Source organism: Ambystoma mexicanum, chromosome 5q (genome assembly GCF_040938575.1).
Source record: "Ambystoma mexicanum isolate Mex_15411 chromosome 5q, UKY_AmexF1_1, whole genome shotgun sequence".
NCBI classification, from domain to species: Eukaryota; Metazoa; Chordata; class Amphibia; order Caudata; family Ambystomatidae; genus Ambystoma; species Ambystoma mexicanum.
The window spans coordinates 1,271,656,440-1,271,680,769 of record NC_090933.1 but is presented as its reverse complement, the minus strand read 5'-3'; the positions used below and the strand labels follow the sequence as shown (position 1 = coordinate 1,271,680,769).

Genomic DNA, 24,330 nt, shown 5'->3' with positions numbered 1-24,330 from the left:
ATATTAAACAGCAACAGGGACAATGAGGATCTTTGGTGCACCCCACATTCTACTGGTAGAGCGTCAGACAGGTAAGGCCCCATTTTCACCTGCAAGGTACGATTGGTCAGGAAGGACAAACCATTTAAGGGTTTCTTCCGATACCTCCGACACTGATGACAGCCTGGAGATGAGAATCTCAAAGTCGACTGTGTCGAAGGCTGCCGAAAGGTCCAGGATGATCAACATGCTTATGTCCCCTTTGTCGGGGCCCCCAGCAAGTCATCCCAGAGTGTCAAAAGGGCCATCTCAGTACCGTGGCCCGGTCTGAATCCCGACTGAAAGGGGTCAAGGATCTTGTGCTCTTCCGCATAACTTTGTAATTGATTAGTAGCAATCTTCTCTAGGATCTTAGCAGGCCACAAAAGGACGGCTATAGGACAATGGTTAGAGAAGATTTTGTGATCCAATGTGGCTTTTTTTAGAAGTGGTGTCGGATATAATTTTTTTAGGTCCTGGTGGACACAACTCTGTGAAAATGACGCATTTTCCATTGTCTGGATGGCCTCACCAAGTGTATTTGCTTGTCGCTTGGGCAGATAGGCTGGAATCGGGTTGTATCCCAGATTAGTAGGCTTAAGCTTACCTAGTAATTCAACGATTTCCTCAGAACAAACCGGAGAAAACATAAATTTGGGGTATAATATTTCCGCATTATGAGCATTTTTTCTGTGCTGTGACCCACGTCAGTGGATTGGTACTCAATGCCGTCTCTAATAGTTTCAATCTTTTCCTTGAAGAAAAAGTTACACTTATTGGCCATTATGAGCAAAGGTAGCAGACTTACGTTCACACCTTCAGGGAGGGAAAAGCTATTAATAGCAAGAAACAAAGCTTTAGGACTATTCTCAGCTTCATTAATTTGTTTTTGCAGAGATCGATAGTTTGTAATTATAATCTCTCTTTTATAGGCCTCCAAGGGTAGTCTGCCCGATGGTCGGCTGTGTCTCCAATCCTTAGTCATATTTTTTATTTTTTCCTATAATGTTGTTTTAAGAGTTTCAGCTTCTCACTATACCATTGATTAGTAGTTCTCTGTAAATTGTTCTCATTTTTTAATGGCACGAAATTATTACAGTTAAATTGCAATTGCAGCATATTTTAGAATAACATTCAGTGCTGTCAGTGGTGACTGACACGTCAGGTAGATCCTGCACAAGGTCTTTATCAGATATAAGATCAAGGTCTTTCTTTCGGCGAATCAAATGCTCAGCAGTGGGTGCAGGTGGTACCTGCAAGAGCTGGGGACTGGGAATTGAAAAGCTTACTATAGAGTGGTCAGACCAACTCACAGGTGTAATTTCAGGTTCGCCTAAGCGTAACCCACCCCCGGAAAATCATTGGGTGCAAACAATGGTATGGCGTCCTTTGCCGCAGGAGTTTTTATGAAAAAACGAATTGAATTTCTTTGGGGAGCGGAAATAAAGGGTTGGGGGAACGAAATTAAAATAAATTGTAAAATGAAGGGGGGGGGGCCTGGAGAGGGATCCCCCTCAAAAATAATGTAAACAAAATTTTCTATGCATTTTTTCAGTCGTAAAAACAGGTGTTGGCAAAATGACATCGAACCCAAACAATGGCCTCCAATGTGTGTTGGACAAAAGATGTATATCATGAGTCTGCAAGATATCAAAAACATGTTTGCCATGATTTCTTCAGGGACATTGCACCAAATATTAAGAGCACCCATAATTATCAATTTTGCATGTTGAAGAGCTTCTAACCCCAGGTATGCATCTAGGTTGTCCGGAAACGGAGCAGCGGGCCCAGGGGATCTATAGCAGAGCAATACATTATAGGCGTCATTGGGGGATGGGTGGCAAGTACAGGCTAAACATCGGGATATGGTATCCCAGTCAGGAAAAGGAAAATTAGTAATTTCAAGAACAAATCTTCTCAAAATAGCCACAGCCCCTCTTTTCTGGTTTTCTTTCTGATACTTCTCTATAGAGCAAATCATTTTTTCCAATCGGTTTCCATGAACCTGTTTATTGTGTTCTAAACCTCTTCTGCCTTCTCGAGTCACATTTGTCAATTTCACCCCAAATACATTTCTTAGGGAAGACTTGTTGTTATCATCTAAAAACGCTTCGGCAACTCATAAAATGATTCACCGTGGAACAAAGACTCCTTCTTCCGAGTGTCTTTCCTCCGCTTGGTTACATCACTGTAATGCACTAGATCTTGCTCTGTTGACTAGGTAACAAGTACATCTACGACAACGTGTAAAAATGGTTAAGCCCGATTAGCTTTCCATTCTAAAAAAAACGGATCATATCAATCATTTTTTTTAAAGGTTACATTGGGAGCCGGTTTCAAAGCACCTAGATTTTAAAACACTATGCCTTACTCGTAACTCATGCTATCACTCAGGGCCAACATTTTCCCATGATAAATTCCCACCTCTAGGAGGCTTGGCTCATGAAATCCTCGACTACTGACCGTGCCTCATTTTCAACCAGAGGCCCTTGGATGCAGATCGTCCTCATACTCAGCAGCTGGCCTTTGGAAGCCATTGCCCAGCACCTCAGAGTCAACAAGAATCATTTACTTTCCCGAAAGAAATCTAAAAACCTGACTTGTGTAATCTAAATTCCTTGGTAAGTACTATTGTGTCTCTTTCCATAGCTCCAACATGCCTTCAGGCGAACGACGCGCTTCATAAATAAACAGTACATAACTGGCTATTTTGAGCGTCACTTTCTTTTAAATACTAGTCTTTTAAAAGATCACTATGTGGTCTAATAATTGACTATCACGTATGATAATGAATATGGATTCTAGATGTCTTAATAATCAACTACCTAGTTGGAGAGTCCAATACGTCTTGTAAACCGATACTCCCAATTTCGGCACATAAGTGGACTGAGGGACAGGGTGAGGAATTGCTCAGGACTACACAATTTCGGTGTTGTGGGGTGTTGAGTTCTCCAGGTTTCAAATTATACACTTGTGCCTACAACAAAGCGTAAATCTGAACTGTCACAAAAATAAGGAAATAAAATGAATGATCACATCTGGCAAAGCTTACCCAGCCTCCCCCAGATGTGGAATATATATTGGGTAGAAATGGTCAGCATAGCTTTGATGGTTTCCTCCGGGTCACACACTGGTAAATGCGGTATCTAGTCTTTGCATCGAATGCCTTACCATCGTAAAAAAAACATTAAGAAAAAAAGCATTGAATGCATTTATTTCAATGGTAAAGGGTTTACTTCAATTATAATGTGTTTTCAGATTAAAAGAAGGGTGTGGTGGGGGGGACACCCCCGTGGGGGGAGCGCATTAAAAAAATGCATTCCATGCTATTTTTGCTATTTTTGTAATGCTTTTTTTCGATGGTAAGGAATTCGATGCTTGGCATTCGATGCAATGACTAGGAACCGCCAATGCCGTATGCTATCATATCATGCAACATGTCTGCCATCTGTTTACCTTTGCCATTCACTGAGCAGTACCCCATGGACTCCAACCACCCGCCATGAATGAGAGTGTATCGTTGCCTTGGCTATTTTTATGAAAGAATCGTAGCTCATAAGGAAACCTGGCAGAATAAAAGCAGTTAACATATACACATTTTATGAGAAACTCGCATGAGTCACGTTCAGAGAAATTGTAATTGGTTATTTATAACGCGCTTATTATTGAGCGCGAACCCGGGGATCGAACCTGTGCTGCTCTGCGTCGTCTTCTCGTTGCCCCTGAGCTATCCTCCCGGGTTTTATACGAAGGTCTTTTATTTTCAAATGTAGCAATTCGTCGCTGTAACTGCCATCTGGGTGCGTGTATTGTTTCATCGCGTTTATCAACGTCCAAAATCATAATTCACTGCATTTCGCTTCCTTGCATTTGGTTGATCAATTTTCTAACATTTTGATCTACCTATTTTCAATACCAAGACCATCGACCAAGACTTGAGTGCAAAGGAATAAAACATATCACAGTGCAGGAAAATAGGTGGATTAAAATATTAGCAAATTATTTGTTTTCTACCAATTGATAAACCCAATGCGAGGAAGCGATTTCAGGGCTTGGAGTTCAGGGTCATGCCCTACTTTTAAACTCTACTGGGTTCAAAATCGGAGCCACTTTCTGGGACAGAATGGATTTAAAATAGGGGAGTGTCCCTGAAAATTGGGGTCCTCTGGTAACTTTCACTTACTGCATGGATGGTCTCGGGTGGGTGCTGCCACTTGAATGCCCACCAGGCGCTATGGCTCCCTCACATCCCCTTTTAAGCTGTTGCCAGGCATGGTCCCGCCTCGCTCTGTGCCCACATTTGACGTAATACTTGTTTACGTCATTTCCTCTAGTAAGGCGGAAGGGTCCAGTAACACTCAACACAAGATTTGAAATGGATCTTAAAGTGCTTTGACGACTTTAATGGCGTTCTTCCGCTTTGGCATCTGAGAAGAACAGGGCGTGCGAAGTCCCCCAAAGCTTGTATGCCACAGAACCGGCCTCCTGCAGATGGATGGGCTCGCGAGACAGGTCTGGCAACCTGGCCCGGCCAGTGTGCGCCCCGGGGAGGCACCTCGGTGTTTGCTTTTGGGGCCTGAACTTCAGCATACCTGAGCATTTGGAAGAATGCATACATAGCAGGGGAGGTGGGCGGCATGGAGTGGAGACCATAAATACAGCGGTGACAGGGTGCTGCTCACAGAGGCCAGGGACAAGCCGCCAGGTAGGTGCCAGCTCCGCGCGGGTCTGACCCTCTACAGGGCTGCAAGGGGTGATGCCAGTCTAGTTATTTATTGTGCATGTGTTAGGCGCTTAAACAGCAAGGACATTGTGCTGCAAGGGGAGGGGGCATGGGAGTGAAATGCAAATATAACAATGAAAGAGAGAGGCGGCCCTACTAGGCCTTGTGAGCATTCAGGGCGTGGGAGTGCAGAGAGTGAGAAGGTATAAGGGAGTGGGGGGGGGGGTTAAGTGCAAGGAGATTAGGGGGAGTGCTAGGGGGTTAAGCAGCTGTTGAGTGACTTGGTGAGAGTGGTCAACTGCCAATAACTAAGTGCAGGCATGTGGTGGCATAGGCCAGTGGGTGCCAAGGCAAATGCTGGGAATGGGCAGAGGCCGAAGGCGATTGGGTGTGGGAGGAGGGGACCCGGGAGGACACAGAAGGGCCAAGGTCACCAATCTCAGCAACTGTGGGATTTAACAGAGGAGGGAGGAGGTGAAAAGGAAGGTCTTGAGGAGCTACGGGAATTTGAGATCAGCTCAAGATAAGGGGGGGGGGGCGTTCCATAGGAGGGAGCCTGCTGAGGAAAGAGGTCGGCCGCCGGCTCGCTTGAAGGGGAAGGTTCAGAGTGATCTCAACCTCCACACACTGAGGGTTTGGTGATGGTGCTTACTAGTAGGAGGTCCCTCGTGTCACTTCCCGAGGTTCTAGCAGTAAGGAGGGTAGAGTGCCCCCCCCATTTCCTGATGTTCTCTCAGTAAATCAGGTAGTGTCCCACAATTTCCTGATGTTCTATCAGTAAGGAAGGTAGCGTGCCCCCCTCATTTCCTGATGTGTCACTAAGGAATTAGGGAGGGTAGGGTACCCCCCATTTCCTGATGTTCTATCAGTAATAAGGGGAGATTTTCCCTCCCCCATTTCTCAAGGTTCTATCCATGAGGGCTGTTCATCCCTACCCCCATCATTCTGGTTCCAAAAATAATGAGGGTAGAGTGTGCTTTTCACACATTTCCTGCGGTTCTACCAGTAATAAGGGTAGAGTGTGTTTTTCACCCGTTTCCTGAGGTTCTACCAGTAATGAGGTAGAGTGTGCTTTTCACCCGTTTCCTGAGGTTCTACCAGTAATGAGGGTAGTGTGCGCTTTCCACCCGTTTCATGAGGTTCTACCAGGAATGAGGGTAGAGTGTGCTTTTCACCCGTTTCATGAGGTTCTACCAGTAATGAGATAGAGTGTGCTTCTCACCCGTTTCCCAGGGTTCTACCAGGAATGAGGGTAGAGTGTACTTTCCACCCGTTTCCCGGGGTACTACCAGGAATGAGGGTAGAGTGTGCTTTTCATCCGTTTCCCTGGGTTCTACCAGGAATGAGGGTAGAGTGTGCTTTCCACCCATTTCCCGGGGTTCTACCAGTAACGAGGGTAGAGTGTGTTTTTCACCCGTTTCCTGAGGTTCTACCAGTAATGAGGTAGAGTGTGCTTTTCACCCGTTTCCTGAGGTTCTACCAGTAATGAGGGTAGAGTGTGTTTTCCACCCATTTCCCGGGGTTCTACCAGTAACGAGGGTAGAGTGTGCTTTCCACCCGTTTCATGAGGTTCTACCAGGAATGAGGGTAGAGTGTGCTTTTCACCCGTTTCATGAGGTTCTACCAGTAATGAGATAGAGTGTGCTTCTCACCCGTTTCCCAGGGTTCTACCAGGAATGAGGGTAGAGTGTACTTTCCACCCGTTTCCCGGGGTACTACCAGGAATGAGGGTAGAGTGTGCTTTTCATCCGTTTCCCTGGGTTCTACCAGGAATGAGGGTAGAGTGTGCTTTCCACCCATTTCCCGGGGTTCTACCAGTAACGAGGGTAGAGTGTGACTTTCTCCCGTTTCATGAGGTTCTACCAGTAATGAGGGTAGAGTGTGCTTTTCATCCGTTTCCTGGGGTTCTACCAGGAATGAAGGTAGAGTGTGCTTTTCACCCGTTTCCCTGCTTTCCACCCATTTCCCTGGGTTCTACCAGGAATGAGGGTAGAGTGTGCTTTTCTCCCGTTTCATGAGGTTCTACCAGTAATGAGGTAGAGTGTGCTTTTCACCCGTTTCCTGAGGTTTTACCAGTAATGAGGGTAGAGTGTGCTTGCCACCCGTTTCCTGAGCCTCTACCAGGAATGAGGGTAGAGTGTGATTGCCACCTGGTTCATGAGGTTCTACAAGGAATGAGGGTAGAGTGTGCTTTTCACCCATTTCATGAGGTTCTACCATTAATGAGGTAGAGTGTGCTTTTCACCCGTTTCCCATGATTCTACCAGGAATGAGGGTAGAGTGTTCTTCCCATTCGTTTCCCGGGTATCTACCAGGAATGAGGGTAGAGTGTGCTTTTCACCCGTTTCCCTGGGTTCTACAAGGAATGAGGGTAGAGTGTGCTTTTCACCCATTTCCCGAGGTTGTACCAGGAATGAGGGTAGATTGTGCTTTTCACCCGTTTCCCTGGGTTCTACCAGGAATGAGGGTAGAGTGTGCTTTTCACCCATTTACCAAGGTTGTACCAGGAATGAGGGTAGAGTGTGCTTTTCACCCATTTCCCGGGGTTCTACCAGGAATGAGGGTAGAGTGTGATTTTCACCCATTTCCTGAGGTTCTACCAGGAATGAGGGTAGAGTGTGATTTTCACCCATTTCCTGAGGTTCTACCAGGAATGAGCGTACACTACCACTACACCCATTTCACTAGGTGTCATCTGTAATAAGCGCAGGGGATCCCTTGCCCCATCTGAGGTTCCACCAGTAATGAGGGTAGAATGCCCATTCCCTCATTCCTCGAGGTTCTTCCAGTAATGAGGATAGAGTATGCATTGTCCATTCCCAGAGGTTCTATCAGCATTGAGAGCACTGCAGGATTCTGCAAACTAGAGCTCTCTAGATGTTTTCAGCTATGACTCCCATGATCCTTCACCATTGACTGTGCTGGCCTGGGCAGATGGGAGTTGTAGTCGCACACATCAGTAGAGCCGAAGGTTGCAGACCCGTGTCCCATTCCCTGAGGTTCTGTAAGTGCTGAGAGTACCCCAGTGCTGCTGGTAGCAGTGACAGCCCCCACTTTCCGAGGTTTGAGCAGCGTTCGTGGTAGAGAGACCTTTGTCATATCCCTGAGGGTCTGTCAGATCTGAGTCTAGAGAGTTCCTGTATTCATATCATTGCAAGGGTAGAGGAGGGTCTGCAACCTGGACTACGACTCGCATGATCCCTCGCCATTGATTCTGCTGGCCAGAGCTGTTGGGAGTTGTAGTCTAGAACACAGGCAGAGGCAAAGGTTGCAGACCCCTGGGTAGAGAGGCCCGTGTCCCTCTCCCCGGGCGTCCTTCCGCTTTGAGGGTAGAGAGTTCCATCTTCGATTGGATGCATCTCTCTGGTGCTACTTGGGTAGAGGTTCCCCCTGAGTTTCTGGCAGGGCTGGAAGTGGGGTCCCTTGTCTCTTCTGCTGAGGTTGCAGCAGTGCCAGGGGGAGAGCCCATGCCCTCACTCATCTCAGTGACAGGCCCAGGGAGACCCCTCTTTTGTTCTAGGTGGAGAGAGTGCCCTCCTTGTCTCTGTTGGGGCATTTTGGGCAGAGCTGAACTGGGAACAGAAAGACTCTTTGCCACCCAACCAGGGCCCAGCGCCACAGCCTGTGGGAAAGGTACAGCTTAGTTGCACCCTAAAGTCTATCGGTGATCTTCGTTTTATGTGCGTGAAGGAATCGCTTAGTTTTAGCTTCAGCAGGTGAACAGGGCCCGCCCCGATATTGCCACCACACTGAAGATGCCAAAGCGTGCATCAAACTAAGCACCGAACATGTGGGCGCATGTAGGAGGCATGCAGTCATGCATGTAAGACATTACACATGGCTCCAGGGTAGGGTCCAAAGGTGCTGTCTTACGGGCAGGGAGGTATGGTTTTTGGTTATTTGTTTATTTAGGTGTTTTCAAGATACACACACGTCGACTTGCAGCCACTTTGCATCACATGTAGTGTTATTTTTGTTCATGCAATCTATAGCGGGCTCGTAGAATGCTGGGGGGCATGCAGAGGGGGAGGCATTCAAGGCACTCACTACTCAAGTCGGAGATGAGTGTACCAGGCCATTGAGGTCGTGGGGCCCGTAGGAGACCCCACAAAGGATGGCTTCCTTGGTACAAAAGATCTCAGTGGCAGGTCCTGGGCCTACCATAGCCGAGAGCTCAGTGCTGTTATGGACCTTTCTCCAACTTGACTTGCTTGTAGTTGGCGGGACTGCGCCGAGAGCCCAGCACTGCTATGGACCTTTCTCCGTACTTGTCTTCCCTGTAGTTGGTGGGACTGCGTCTACCATAACCGAGAGCCCAGCACTGTTATGGACCTTTCTCTGTACTTGCCTTTCCCTGTAGTTGGCGAGACTGCATCTACCATAACCGAGAGCCCAGCACTGTTATGGACCTTTCTGCGTACTTGACTTGCCTGTAGTTGGCGGGACTGCGTCTACCATAACCGAGCGCCCAGCACTGTTATGGACCTTTCTGCGTACTTGACTTGCCTGTAGTTGGCGGGACTGCGTCTACCATAACCGAGCGCCCAGCACTGTTATGGACCTTTCTCCGTACTTGCCTTTCCCTGTAGTTGGCGGGACTGCGTCTACCATAACCGAGAGCCCAGCACTGTTATGGACCTTTCTCCGTACTTGCCTTTCCCTGTAGTTGGCGGGACTGCGTCTACCTACTTGACTTGCTTGTAGTTGGCGGGACAGTTTCATAGCTGAGAGCCCAGCACTGTTATGGACATTTCTCTGTACCGGACTTGCTTGTAGTTGGCAAGACTGTCTAACATGGTAATCCCACGAAGACGGAAATAGTCATTTTTGGGGTTGTATTTTTCGATTTATTTTGGCACTTTTTTAAACAATAGAGGGGAGAGTTAAGGAACAGAAAAAGGTGGGGGGCATAGAGGGATGGGTTTTCTCTCCCCCTGCATTAAAAAATGAGAAGTGCAAACAAAGTTACCGAAATTTATTTTTTCAAAATTCGACCAATTCAAATTCGTTATTTTGGCCCTCGTTTTATTTTCGGTATTGCAACGTAGAACCGACAGCTCTGCCCTTTTGTCAACCTTTCTCCATACTCGATTTGCTTGTAGTTGGCGGGACTGCGTCTACCATAACCGAGAGGTCAGTACTGTTATGGACCTTTCTCCGTACTTGACTTGCTTGTAGTTGGCGGAACTGCGTCTACCATAACCGAGAGCTCAGTACTGTTATGGACCTTTCTCTGTTCTTGACTTGCTTGTAGTTAGCGGGACTGCGTCTACCATAACCGAGAGCCCAGCACTGCTATGGACCTTTCTCCGTGCTTGCCTTCCCTGTAGTTGGCGGGACTGCGTCTACCATAACCGAGAGCCCAGTACTGTTATGGACCTTTCTCCGTACTTGCCTTCCCTGTAGTTGGCGGGACTGCGTCTACCATGACTGAGAGCCCAGCACTGTTATGGACCTTTCTCTGTACTTGCCTTTCCCTGTAGTTGGCGGGACTGCATCTACCATAACCGAGAGCCCAGCACTGTTATGGACCTTTCTCTGTACTTGCCTTTCCCTGTAGTTGGCGGGACTGCGTCTACCATAACCGAGTGCCCAGCACTGCTATGAACCTTTCTCCGTACTTGTCTTTCCCTGTAGTTGGCGGGACTGCGTCTACCATAACCGAGTGCCCAGCACTGCTATGGACCTTTCTCTGTACTTGACTTGCCTGTAGTTGGCGGGACTGCGTCTACCATAACCGGGCGCCCAGCACTGTTATGGACCTTTCTCCGTACTTGCCTTTCCCTGTAGTTGGCGGGACTGCGTCTACCATAACCGAGAGACCAGCACTGTTATGGACCTTTCTCCGTACTTGCCTTTCCCTGTAGTTGGCGGGACTGCGTCTACCATAACCGAGCGCCCAGCCCTGTTATGGACCTTTCTCCGTACTTGCCTTTCCCTGTAGTTGGCGGGACTGCGTCTACCATAACCGAGAGCCCAGCACTGTTATGGACCTTTCTCCGTACTTGCCTTTCCCTGTAGTTGGCGGGACTGCGTCTACCATAACCGAGCGCCCAGCACTGTTATGGACCTTTCTCCGTACTTGCCTTTCCCTGTAGTTGGCGGGACTGCGTCTACCATAACCGAGAGCCCAGCACTGTTATGGACCTTTCTCCGTACTTGCCTTTCCCTGTAGTTGGCGGGACTGCGTCTACCATAACCGAGAGCCCAGCACTGTTATGGACCTTTCTCCGTACTTGCCTTTCCCTGTAGTTGGCGGGACTGCGTCTACCATAACCGAGAGCCCAGCACTGTTATGGACCTTTCTCCGTACTTGCCTTTCCCTGTAGTTGGCGGGACTGCGTCTACCATGACCGAGAGCCCAGCACTGTTATGGACCTTTCTCCGTACTTGCCTTCCCTGTAGTTGGCGGGACTGCGTCTACCATAACCGAGTGCCCGGCACTGTTATGGACCTTTCTCTGTAATTGCCTTTCCCTGTAGTTGGCGGGACTGCGTCTACCATAACCGAGTGCCCAGCACTGCTATGGACCTTTCTCCGTACTTGACTTGCTTGTAGTTTGCGGGACTGCGTCTACCATAACCGAGAGCCCAGCACTGTTATGGACCCTTCTCCGTACTTGCCTTTCCCTGTAGTTGGCGGGACTGCGTCTACCATAACCGAGAGCCCAGCACTGTTATGGACCTTTCTCCGTACTTGCCTTTCCCTGTAGTTGGCGGGACTGCGTCTACCATAACCGAGAGCCCAGCACTGTTATGGACCTTTCTCCGTACTTGCCTTTCCCTGCAGTTGGCGGGACTGCGTCTACCATAACCGAGCGCCCAGCACTGTTATGGACCTTTCTCCGTACTTGCCTTCCCTGTAGTTGGCGAGACTGTGTCTACCATAACCGAGAGCCCAGCACTGTTATGGACCTTTCTCCGTACTTGCCTTCCCTGTAGTTGGCGGGACTGCGTCTACCATAACCGAGAGCCCAGCACTGTTATGGACCTTCCTCCGTACTTGCCTTCCCTGTAGTTGGCGGGACTGCGTCTACCATAACCGAGCGCCCAGCACTGTTCTGGACCTTTCTCTGTGCTTGCCTTTCCCTGTAGTTGGCGGGACTGCGTCTACCATAACCGAGAGCCCAGCACTGTTATGGACCTTTCTCTGTACTTGCCTTTCCCTGTAGTTGGCGGGACTGCGTCTACCATAACCGAGAGCCCAGCACTGTTATGGACCTTTCTCTGTACTTGCCTTTCCCTGTAGTTGGCGAGACTGCGTCTACCATAACCGAGAGCCCAGCACTGTTATGGACCTTTCTCCGTACTTGACTTGCCTGTAGTTGGCGGGACTGCGTCTACCATAACCGAGAGCCCAGCACTGTTATGGACCTTTCTCCGTACTTGCCTTCCCTGTAGTTGGCGGGACTGCGTCTACCATAACCGAGTGCCCAGCACTGTTATGGACCTTTCTCCGTACTTGCCTTCCCTGTAGTTGGCGGGACTGCGTCTACCATAACCGAGTGCCCAGCACTGCTATGGACCTTTCTCCGTACTTGCCTTCCCTGTAGTTGGCGGGACTGCGTCTACCATAACCGAGAGCCCAGCACTGTTATGGACCTTTCTCCGTACTTGACTTGCTTGTAGTTGGCGGGACTGCGTCTGCCATAACCGAGAGCCCAGCACTGTTATGGACCTTTCTCCGTACTTGCCTTCCCTGTAGTTGGCGGGACTGCGTCTACCATAACCGAGTGCCCAGCACTGTTATGGACCTTTCTCCGTACTTGCCTTCCCTGTAGTTGGCGGGACTGCGTCTACCAAAACCGAGTGCCCAGCACTGTTATGGACCTTTCTCCGTACTTGCCTTCCCTGTAGTTGGCGGGACTGCGTCTACCATAACCGAGTGCCCAGCACTGCTATGGACCTTTCTCCGTACTTGCCTTTCCCTGTAGTTGGCGGGACTGCGTCTACCATAACCGAGAGCCCAGCACTGTTATGGACCTTTCTCCGTACTTGCCTTCCCTGTAGTTGGCGGGACTGCGTCTACCATAACCGAGCGCCCAGCACTGTTCTGGACCTTTCTCTGTGCTTGCCTTCCCTGTAGTTGGCGGGACTGCGTCTACCATAACCGAGCGCCCAGCACTGTTCTGGACCTTTCTCTGTGCTTGCCTTCCCTGTAGTTGGCGGGACTGCGTCTACCATAACCGAGAGCCCAGCACTGTTATGGACCTTTCTCCGTACTTGCCTTTCCCTGTAGTTGGCGGGACTGCGTCTACCATAACCGAGAGCTCAGCACTGTTATGGACCTTTCTCCGTACTTGCCTTTCCCTGCAGTTGGCGGGACTGCGTCTACCATAACCGAGAGGTCAGTACTGTTATGGACCTTTCTCCGTACTTGACTTGCTTGTAGTTGGCGGGACTGCGTCTACCATAACCGAGAGCTCAGTACTGTTATGGACCTTTCTCTGTTCTTGACTTGCTTGTAGTTAGCGGGACTGCGTCTACCATAACCGAGAGCTCAGCACTGCTATGGACCTTTCTCCGTACTTGCCTTCCCTGTAGTTGGCGGGACTGCGTCTACCATGACCGAGAGCCCAGCACTGTTATGGACCTTTCTCTGTACTTGCCTTTCCCTGTAGTTGGCGGGACTGCGTCTACCATAACCGAGAGCCCAGCACTGTTATGGACCTTTCTCTGTACTTGCCTTTCCCTGTAGTAGGCGGGACTGCGTCTACCATAACCGAGTGCCCAGCACTGCTATGGACCTTTCTACGTACTTGACTTGCCTGTAGTTGGCGGGACTGCGTCTACCATAACCGAGCGCCCAGCACTGTTATGGACCTTTCTCCGTACTTGCCTTTCCCTGTAGTTGGCGGGACTGCGTCTACCATAACCGAGAGCCCAGCACTGTTATGGACCTTTCTCCGTACTTGCCTTTCCCTGTAGTTGGCGGGACTGCGTCTACCATAACCGAGAGCCCAGCACTGTTATGGACCTTTCTCCGTACTTGCCTTTCCCTGTAGTTGGCGGGAATGCGTCTACCATAACCGAGAGCCCAGCACTGTTATGGACCTTTCTCCGTACTTGCCTTTCCCTGTAGTTGGCGGGACTGCGTCTACCATAACCGAGCGCCCAGCACTGTTATGGACCTTTCTCCGTACTTGCCTCTCCCTGTAGTTGGCGGGACTGCGTCTACCATAACCGAGAGCCCAGCACTGTTATGGACCTTTCTCCGTACTTGCCTTTCCCTGTAGTTGGCGGGACTGCGTCTACCATAACCGAGAGCCCAGCACTGTTATGGACCTTTCTCCGTACTTGCCTTTCCCTGTAGTTGGCGGGACTGCGTCTACCATAACCGAGAGCCCAGCACTGTTATGGACCTTTCTCCGTACTTGCCTTTCCCTGTAGTTGGCGGGACTGCGTCTACCATAACCGAGAGCCCAGCACTGTTATGGACCTTTCTCCGTACTTGCCTTTCCCTGTAGTTGGCGGGACTGCGTCTACCATGACCGAGAGCCCAGCACTGTTATGGATCTTTCTCCGTACTTGCCTTCCCTGTAGTTGGCGGGACTGCGTCTACCATAACCGAGCGCCCGGCACTGTTATGGACCTTTCTCCGTACTTGCCTTCCCTGTAGTTGGCGGGACTGCGTCTACCATAACCGAGAGCCCGGCACTGTTATGGACCTTTCTCTGTAATTGCCTTTCCCTGTAGTTGGCGGGACTGCGTCTACCATAACCGAGTGCCCAGCACTGCTATGGACCTTTCTCCGTACTTGACTTGCTTGTAGTTTGCGGGACTGCGTCTACCATAACCGAGAGCCCAGCACTGTTATGGACCTTTCTCCGTACTTGCCTTTCCCTGTAGTTGGCGGGACTGCATCTACCATAACCGAGAGCCCAGCACTGTTATGGACCTTTCTCCGTACTTGCCTTTCCCTGTAGTTGGCGGGACTGCGTCTACCATAACCGAGAGCCCAGCACTGTTATGGACCTTTCTCCATACTTGCCTTTCCCTGCAGTTGGCGGGACTGCGTCTACCATAACCGAGCGCCCAGCACTGTTATGGACCTTTCTCCGTACTTGCCTTCCCTGTAGTTGGCGAGACTGTGTCTACCATAACCGAGAGCCCAGCACTGTTATGGACCTTTCTCCGTACTTGCCTTTCCCTGTAGTTGGCGGGACTGCGTCTACCATAACCGAGAGCCCAGCACTGTTATGGACCTTTCTCCGTACTTGCCTTCCCTGTAGTTGGCGGGACTGCGTCTACCATAACCGAGAGCCCAGCACTGTTATGGACCTTTCTCCGTACTTGCCTTCCCTGTAGTTGGCGGGACTGCGTCTACCATAACCGAGAGCCCAGCACTGTTATGGACCTTTCTCCGTACTTGCCTTTCCCTGTAGTTGGCGGGACTGCGTCTACCATAACCGAGAGCCCAGCACTGTTATGGACCTTTCTCCGTACTTGCCTTCCCTGTAGTTGGCGGGACTGCGTCTACCATAACCGAGAGCCCAGCACTGTTATGGACCTTTCTCCGTACTTGCCTTTCCCTGTAGTTGGCGGGACTGCGTCTACCTACTTGACTTGCTTGTAGTTTGCGCTACACTGCTCTGTGTGTGCGTTGGATATGTGAGGGCGACTATATTAAGAAGGTATAAGTTTTGTTGGTGATGTGAAAGTGAGGAAACATGGAATGGTTAAAAAAAAGTTGGTCATGATTTAGCAGTCGGTCTGTTTGCAAAGAGTAGGAAGACGTAGACTATATTAGCAAAGATTGTGGCAAGCTGGGAGCTCTGATGCGGGGTCAAGAGCAGAAGCAAGCCCCAGGTTCCGGTGCAGTGTGGACGCAGGCTTTGCAGGCAAGCCATGCCGTTGCACACGTGCTCCTTGTGTACTGGGCAGAGTTTACTGCGCTGAGAGCAGGTGGAAGTCATATTGGCGACTTCCTTCAGTTTCTGAACAGCACCCATGTCCTCATTGATACCATCTTAAAGTTCTGCTACAGGAACCGAGACGCCTTCTTTCTCTTCTCCACAATGTGAGGAAACAAGGCCACGCCCGAATCCGATAGAACTCCAAGGGTTTCTGCTTTCAGCCCTGGTCGTGGCGCTGTCCCATGGACCAGGGGCCAGACATGTGTTTTTAAAATAAGATCGCCATTCGCCAAGTAGTAAGCAGTACATGGTATTCCGTGTCAATAGATGGAAATATTGCAGCTAAAAGACAAGTATTATAATCCTATGAAATGTGCCCCAATACATTAGATATATACATTCTCCCCAAATAAAGGGGACCATAATTCTTGGAATTGTGAAAGAGCATTCTCACTGGACATCTGCAGAGGGTTCGCCTAGCCCACAGAGTTATGCAGAAAGCTAGATTCCAAGGCTACCGGTAGCTGGGTGCATCCCTGCGACCACCCAGATGGCTTCATGTACTAAAAATGTCTCTACTTATATATACAATCAAGAGCAACGAGGGTTGCAAAAGCTTGATACCACATGGCAGCCTGCAATGTCGTATAAAAGCCTGGAAATAATGTTCTTGTTACAGGCTTGTTGTGACATCACAACTGATCTGTAATAAGAAAAAAAGTCCTAACTGCTGTGTAAAAAGTTATTGTATTGTGATGTCGCAATGCCTTCTGCTTGAGCCAGCAGAGAGAATGCCAGCTGTCACTGCAGCCCATAATTAAAGCCTTGAAAAGCTATTCAAATTCCTTGATTGCAGAGTAGTTTTCTGTGACACATTGCAGCTGGTAATTGTCGAGGAACTGCTTATGGTAGAATGTTTTATTTGTGCACGTCTGGACATTAACACGTGTGAGCAAGAATCTGCATGTTATTACATTTTAAAGCAAGATATTATATTTTTTTCAATGAATTCTTTTTCAATACATTTTATTAAACTGCTTCAAATATTTTTCTGCAACACATTAGGAGCTGCATTTGTGCTTTTTAAAATCCAGATTCTACATTGATTATATGGATTGTAACACATGTCTTTGCATTTGTAAAGAATCTAAAAATGTGGATGTTCTTTGCAAAGATTAGTGAATTCTCCCACTAACGACTGCCACTAGCCTGTTTCGAAGATGCAGGGAAAGTAGCGAACATGCTCCTTGGGACTAAGACAAAGGGACAGAAAGGGCCCCCACAACACTCCATTGAAGATGGCTTGTGCTGCAAACAGGAAAGCATGTTAGTCATAAAAAGGAGATGACCACTCCTGCAAAGAGGAGGGGAGTGGAGGGGGCAGGGGGGTCCAGGAACTCCCCAGTGAACCCCAAACGAAATTGCAAAAGAGGCCTTAGAGGTCCTTGGCTGCACCTCACATAAGGGGTGGGGGTTGCTGCAATAGGAAGGCGTGGAGCCGAAATCAAGGGGAGAAGTCTCCCACTCACTGGAACTTTGTAAGAGGGGTTCAGTGATCCAATATCACAAGTATATGCAGGAGGTGCGCAAGATAACATTTCTCACTCACCTTTAAAGTCAATGACAACACTACCATGGTGTCCAGCAGAACTGCGGACAGGCTCAGGGCAGAGAGGGTAAGATTTGCACAAAGAAAATCTCCCTAACAAGAACCTTCTAAGTCGCAGCATGGTAGGACACTGACAGGCCAAGCAATTGCTGGTCTTCGTCAGCGGCATGGCTGGACACTGACAGGCCCAGCAATTGCTGGCCTTCATCAGCAGCATGGTAGGAAACCAACAGGCCGAGCAATTGCTCGCCTTGATCAGCAGCATGGCAGGACACCGACAGGCCCAGCAATTGCTGGCCTTTATCAGCAGCATGGTAGGAAACTTACAGGCCGAGCAATTGCTGGCCTTCGTCAGCAGCATGGCAGAACACTGACAGGCCAAGCAATTGCTGGTCTTCGTCAGCAGCATGGTAGGAAACTGACAGGCCGAGCAATTGCTCGCCTTCATCAGCAGCATGGCAGGACACTGATAGGCCCAGCAATTGCTAGCCTTCATCAGCAGCATGGCAGGACACTGACAGGCCCAGTGATTGCTGGCCTTCATCAGCAGCATGGTAGGACACTGACAGGCCAATCAATTGCTGCCCTTCGTCAGCGGCATGGCAGGACACTGACAGGCCAAGCAATTGCTGGTCTTCGTCAGCGGCATGGCAGGACACTGACAGGCCCAGCAATTGCTGGCCTTCATCAACAGCATGGCAGGACACTGATAGGCCACGCAATTGCTGGCCTTCATCAGCAGCATGGTAGGAAACTGACAGGCCGAGCAATTGCTCGCCTTCATCAGCAGCATGGCAGGACACTGATAGGCCCAGCAATTGCTGGCCTTCATCAGCAGCATGGTAGCAAACTGACAGGCCGAGCAATTGCTCGCCTTCATCAGCAGCATGGCAGGACACTGATAGGCCCAGCAATTGCTGGCCTTCATCAGCAGCATGGTAGGACACTGACAGGCCAATCAATTGCTGCCCTTCGTCAGCGGCATGGCAGGACACTGACAGGCCAAGCAATTGCTGGCCTTCATCAGCAGCATGGCAGGACACTGACAGGCCAAGCAATTGCTGGCCTTCATCAGCAGCGTGGCAGGACACTGACAGGCCAATCAATTGCTGCCCTTCGTCAGCGGCATGGCAGGACACTGACAGGCCAAGCAATTGCTGGCCTTCATCAGCAGCGTGGTAGGACACTGACAGGCCAATCAATTGCTGCCCTTCGTCAGCGGCATGGCAGGACACTGACAGGCCAAGCAATTGCTGGCCTTCATCAGCAGCGTGGTAGGACACTGACAGGCCAATCAATTGCTGCCCTTCGTCAGCGGCATGGCAGGACACTGACAGGCCAAGCAATTGCTGGCCTTCATCAGCAGCATGGTAGGACAATTGCGGGCCTTCATCGAGGGGTGAGGAGAGGTTTTCTGTGATGTTATTAATAGCTTTTTTTTTTCGCTCTGGATCGATAAAGCATTTGATTTTCAATGGTGGAGTAGAATCTGGGTTTCTGCAAATGGTTGGAACTACCTCGGGATCACCCCTTTTGGAATGTACTCTAGGCGTTGGGGAATGCACCAGGACACCCCATGGGGAGATACTGCACGCTAAACTTTAACTCAACACCTTATGTTATTTGCAATTGTGCAGACACGGGGCCATTCTTTTAAATTGGCAATTTGCTTCTTCAATAACTGGAATAAGCAAGGCATTTAGTGATTCAGTGATGCGAGGGTGGGTCCAAGCACTAAAGCAAACTGATAGGTGCAGCTGGGCAGAGTTAGGCTGGGAGGAGGCTGCGTTGATTTCTTTTCTGCCTCGATGTTCTGGGTTGGGGGGTCATAAGACTCAAATGACCAAGCCCTGTGGGAGTAGAGGTTGAAAGTTGGGTATCTTCCTAGCTATACAGGATGGCTTTGAAAAATGGAGTGATTCTTACCTCAACGACGGGGTGCGGTGTCTACACAATGTTTGGGTGTAATGCATGGGCCATTCTTGAGGACTTCGAGCTGTGAAACTGAATGTCCTAGTCTTTTACTCTGACACAGGGTTTGCGTGTTTCTCAATTGTTTCCTTGCTGGTTTACCAATATTTCACCTAACAATGCCTAATCAAAGGGTTCAACAGAGATGCTAACGCGCTCCCAGAGGGAACCTAAGTCCCGAAGGGTCAGGGTACAAAATGCTTTCTCCTGTTCCCTACCAAACCAGGCTGAAGGGCTTCACTGGTTGGTGACAATGTTCCCCTACGTTTGTGTTACGTTGCGCAGGACAAGGCCGTGGTGTTGTGTGCCGCAGGACCGCATGAGACGCTGGCTGTTTTGTACGTCGCACGTTGTGCTAGGTCCACACAGTGTATCCTTTAAACACAGAGGATCGGACCCTCTGCAGCAAAGCCCGCGAAGGACAAAGCTGCAGTGTTGCGCGCCACAGGAGATGCTGGCTGTTTGATATGTTGCACGTTGCGCTACGTCCACTCAACTTATCCTTTAAAAAACAGAGGATCAGACCCTCTGCAGCAAAGCCCGCGCAGGACCCGGCCCCAGTGTTGTGCGCTGCAGGTATTTGGCGACAAAGGGGTAGCGACGCAGAGTGCGAGTAGGCTGTGCATCAGTCCACCAGATGCAACTGGAAGGGGTAGCGGTGCAGAGTGCGAGTCCGCTGCGCAGTCGTCGACCAGTAGGCACTGTAATGTTAGTAAGGTACAGGCAGTGAGAGCAGCAACTAAAGCTCTCTGCTGAACTACCCAGCCTTTTTTGTGTATATCCACCTATACACCCAACTCACTGTTCTCTGTCTCTGCACAACCTTAGACTTCCCCTCCCTTGTGGTTAGCCATAGATTGTGTTTTCCGACTCCTTACTATGTGCCTAGTCTGCAGCTGGTAACTGTTGTGTTCTAGATCTGCCCCCCTTTATGTACCTACTCCTCTGACATTTCTGCTACTGTATTCCTGTATCCTGTAATACTGTATCCACTAGGCTTACAGTTAATGTTACTATTGCGACTGTGTCTGGCTGTTCCACTAGGCTCTCTCCCACTCTGTAGGTCCCATTCCATTCCCCTGTGACTACTGCTGTTACTGTGTCTCTGCTGTTCCACTAGGCTCTCTCCCACTCTCTAGGTCCCCATTCCATTCCACTGTTACTGTGCCTCTGCTGCTCCTCTAGGCTCTCTCCCACTGTCTAGATCCTCATTCCACTGTTACTGTGTCTCTGCTGTTCACTAGGCTCTCTCCCACTCTCAAGGTTCCCATTCCACTGTTGTTACTGTTTTGTGCCTCTGCTGTTCCGCTAGGCTTTCTCCCACTCTATTGGTCCCCATTCCATTAGTCACTGCTGTTAATGTGCCTCACCCACCCTTGTTGTGCACCCTGCCTTGTTTCATGTTGTGTTTCCCTGTGTGACTTCCTCTCCCCTCCTCCTGTACATCCTTGGTGTGGGCACTGGACTGTGCTCCCCTCCTACAACCTTCCTCCTCACACCCCCTATGGTACTCTCCATTTCTCCCATCTTCTCTAACTGCTACTCTATCGACTATCCGATCCCTCTCACCAAGTCTGGAATGAAAAAGTTCAAGAGGGATATTCTGGTCTCCAACCCAGGCCTCTCCATCACTGATACCTACATCAATGCGTCCTACAGACATACTCTCACTGACATCCTCTTTGTCATTCCTTCTCCTGACCTATGGACCCCTCATGTGGTCTCTGGTCTCTCTCTCCTAACTCCTCCTCTCCCATTAATGGTGGCACCCGGTGGGAGGCCCACTTGGCCTCCTTCCATTCCTCCAAAATCAACATGAATATCCATCTGAATGGGATAGTCTTGGTACAGGGCCCTTTGCCCAACCTCCTCCTTTTCGATAGGCGCTTCCTGCATCTTATCAACTTTCTTCCCCTGCTACTCCTAACACCTCTCTGGCTCCTTTGCGACCTCCTTCGCCTCTCTGGCACCTACCTTCTCCTCCACTCTGACCCCTGTCCCACCTCCATCTACTGTCTTAGCCCAGTCTAGGCCCCCTCTACAACCTCTACTGGGTGTACCTCCCTCCTGTATCCCACCTGGAAATCTTTCAAATGTGGCAACTTGCTCCACTTCACTACTCTCAACTCTCACTCCTCTGACATCTATCACCTCCTTGAAGACCTTGACCTGGATGTCTTCACTCTCACAAGACATGGTTTATAGATAGTTCTGTCACGTGTTTTGACACCATCCTCCTGAGGGGCAACAGGCTCCTCTCCGAGCCCTGAAGCTACCTGCCCGGAGGTGGAATGGCCCTGATCTTTCAGGAGTGGGCCTCTGCTTCTGTCATTCCTATGCAGGCCTACTTCACCTTTGAATGCCTGGTATGCAGGCCCTCTATCTCTCCTGACCTCTCTCTGACTGTGGCTACCATCAACAGGCCACCTGGCCAGGTTGCCCTCTTCCTCTTCCTTCTTGCCTCAATCTCTCAACGTTTCCTCATCAGAGACTTTAACATCCACCTGGATGCCTCTAATCCCTCCGTCGGGCTCTTTTGCAATGTCTGCGACTCCCTCTCTCTCTCCATTCTAGTTTTACAAAGGTAGCGGGCGCCCCTCTCTCGCAAGAACAGACATGATAACCTGTTCAGTGGTTATTAACCACTTGAGAGTTCGCAGCCACTGCTTTTACTCACTGTGCCTTTCACAGATGGGAAATATCCATTTGCATATCAGTCTTTGTCCTGCCCAGGGGCAGTCCAGCACCGAAATACAATGGCAATTCCAATCTGAACGAGAGTACCACCAGCAACCCCATACACGTGTTTCACCCTTGTTGGGGATCATCAGTGAGGTGAAGCTGATGCCTCTCTAAGCACAGTGAGAGGGAGACCACGTCTGGTTGCCCCCAGGAGACCTAGGGTTACCAATCCCAGGTTCCTTAACAAATAGTTTTACAAAGGTAGCGGGCGCCCCTCTCTCGCAAGAACAGACATGATAACCTGTTCAGTGGTTATTAACCACTTGAGAGTTCGCAGCCACTGCTTTTACTCACTGTGCCTTTCACAGATGGGAAATATCCATTTGCATATCAGTCTTTGTCCTGCCCAGGGGCAGTCCAGCACCGAAATACAATGGCAATTCCAATCTGAACGAGAGTACCACCAGCAACCCCATACACGTGTTTCACCCTTGTTGGGGATCATCAGTGAGGTGAAGCTGATGCCTCTCTAAGCACAGTGAGAGGGAGACCACGTCTGGTTGCCCCCAGGAGACCTAGGGTTACCAATCCCAGGTTCCTTAACAAATAGTTTTACAAAGGTAGCGGGCGCCCCTCTCTCGCAAGAACAGACATGATAACCTGTTCAGTGGTTATTAACCACTTGAGAGTTCGCAGCCACTGCTTTTACTCACTGTGCCTTTCACAGATGGGAAATATCCATTTGCATATCAGTCTTTGTCCTGCCCAGGGGCAGTCCAGCACCGAAATACAATGGCAATTCCAATCTGAACGAGAGTACCACCAGCAACCCCATACACGTGTTTCACCCTTGTTGGGGATCATCAGTGAGGTGAAGCTGATGCCTCTCTAAGCACAGTGAGAGGGAGACCACGTCTGGTTGCCCCCAGGAGACCTAGGGTTACCAATCCCAGGTTCCTTAACAAATAGTTTTACAAAGGTAGCGGGCGCCCCTCTCTCGCAAGAACAGACATGATAACCTGTTCAGTGGTTATTAACCACTTGAGAGTTCGCAGCCACTGCTTTTACTCACTGTGCCTTTCACAGATGGGAAATATCCATTTGCATATCAGTCTTTGTCCTGCCCAGGGGCAGTCCAGCACCGAAATACAATGGCAATTCCAATCTGAACGAGAGTACCACCAGCAACCCCATACACGTGTTTCACCCTTGTTGGGGATCATCAGTGAGGTGAAGCTGATGCCTCTCTAAGCACAGTGAGAGGGAGACCACGTCTGGTTGCCCCCAGGAGACCTAGGGTTACCAATCCCAGGTTCCTTAACAAATAGTTTTACAAAGGTAGCGGGCGCCCCTCTCTCGCAAGAACAGACATGATAACCTGTTCAGTGGTTATTAACCACTTGAGAGTTCGCAGCCACTGCTTTTACTCACTGTGCCTTTCACAGATGGGAAATATCCATTTGCATATCAGTCTTTGTCCTGCCCAGGGGCAGTCCAGCACCGAAATACAATGGCAATTCCAATCTGAACGAGAGTACCACCAGCAACCCCATACACGTGTTTCACCCTTGTTGGGGATCATCAGTGAGGTGAAGCTGATGCCTCTCTAAGCACAGTGAGAGGGAGACCACGTCTGGTTGCCCCCAGGAGACCTAGGGTTACCAATCCCAGGTTCCTTAACAAATAGTTTTACAAAGGTAGCGGGCGCCCCTCTCTCGCAAGAACAGACATGATAACCTGTTCAGTGGTTATTAACCACTTGAGAGTTCGCAGCCACTGCTTTTACTCACTGTGCCTTTCACAGATGGGAAATATCCATTTGCATATCAGTCTTTGTCCTGCCCAGGGGCAGTCCAGCACCGAAATACAATGGCAATTCCAATCTGAACGAGAGTACCACCAGCAACCCCATACACGTGTTTCACCCTTGTTGGGGATCATCAGTGAGGTGAAGCTGATGCCTCTCTAAGCACAGTGAGAGGGAGACCACGTCTGGTTGCCCCCAGGAGACCTAGGGTTACCAATCCCAGGTTCCTTAACAAATAGTTTTACAAAGGTAGCGGGCGCCCCTCTCTCGCAAGAACAGACATGATAACCTGTTCAGTGGTTATTAACCACTTGAGAGTTCGCAGCCACTGCTTTTACTCACTGTGCCTTTCACAGATGGGAAATATCCATTTGCATATCAGTCTTTGTCCTGCCCAGGGGCAGTCCAGCACCGAAATACAATGGCAATTCCAATCTGAACGAGAGTACCACCAGCAACCCCATACACGTGTTTCACCCTTGTTGGGGATCATCAGTGAGGTGAAGCTGATGCCTCTCTAAGCACAGTGAGAGGGAGACCACGTCTGGTTGCCCCCAGGAGACCTAGGGTTACCAATCCCAGGTTCCTTAACAAATAGTTTTACAAAGGTAGCGGGCGCCCCTCTCTCGCAAGAACAGACATGATAACCTGTTCAGTGGTTATTA

The 24,330-nt window shown here is 49.7% G+C and overlaps 1 protein-coding gene across 2 annotated transcripts in view; it reads left to right on the top strand.

Moving 5' to 3' along the window:
- The first annotated feature begins 4,402 nt into the window (after nt 1–4,402).
- The window catches only part of LOC138498022 (fucolectin-like), a 35,854-nt gene continuing 15,926 nt past the window's right edge, over nt 4,403–24,330 (top strand). The window contains exon 1 of one of the 2 annotated variants that reach the window (XM_069621815.1): nt 4,403–4,723. The gene's annotated coding sequence lies outside the window, so the exon portion shown is untranslated. The remainder of the gene's footprint in view (nt 4,724–24,330) is intronic. The other variant, XM_069621816.1, reaches the window with a different exon arrangement.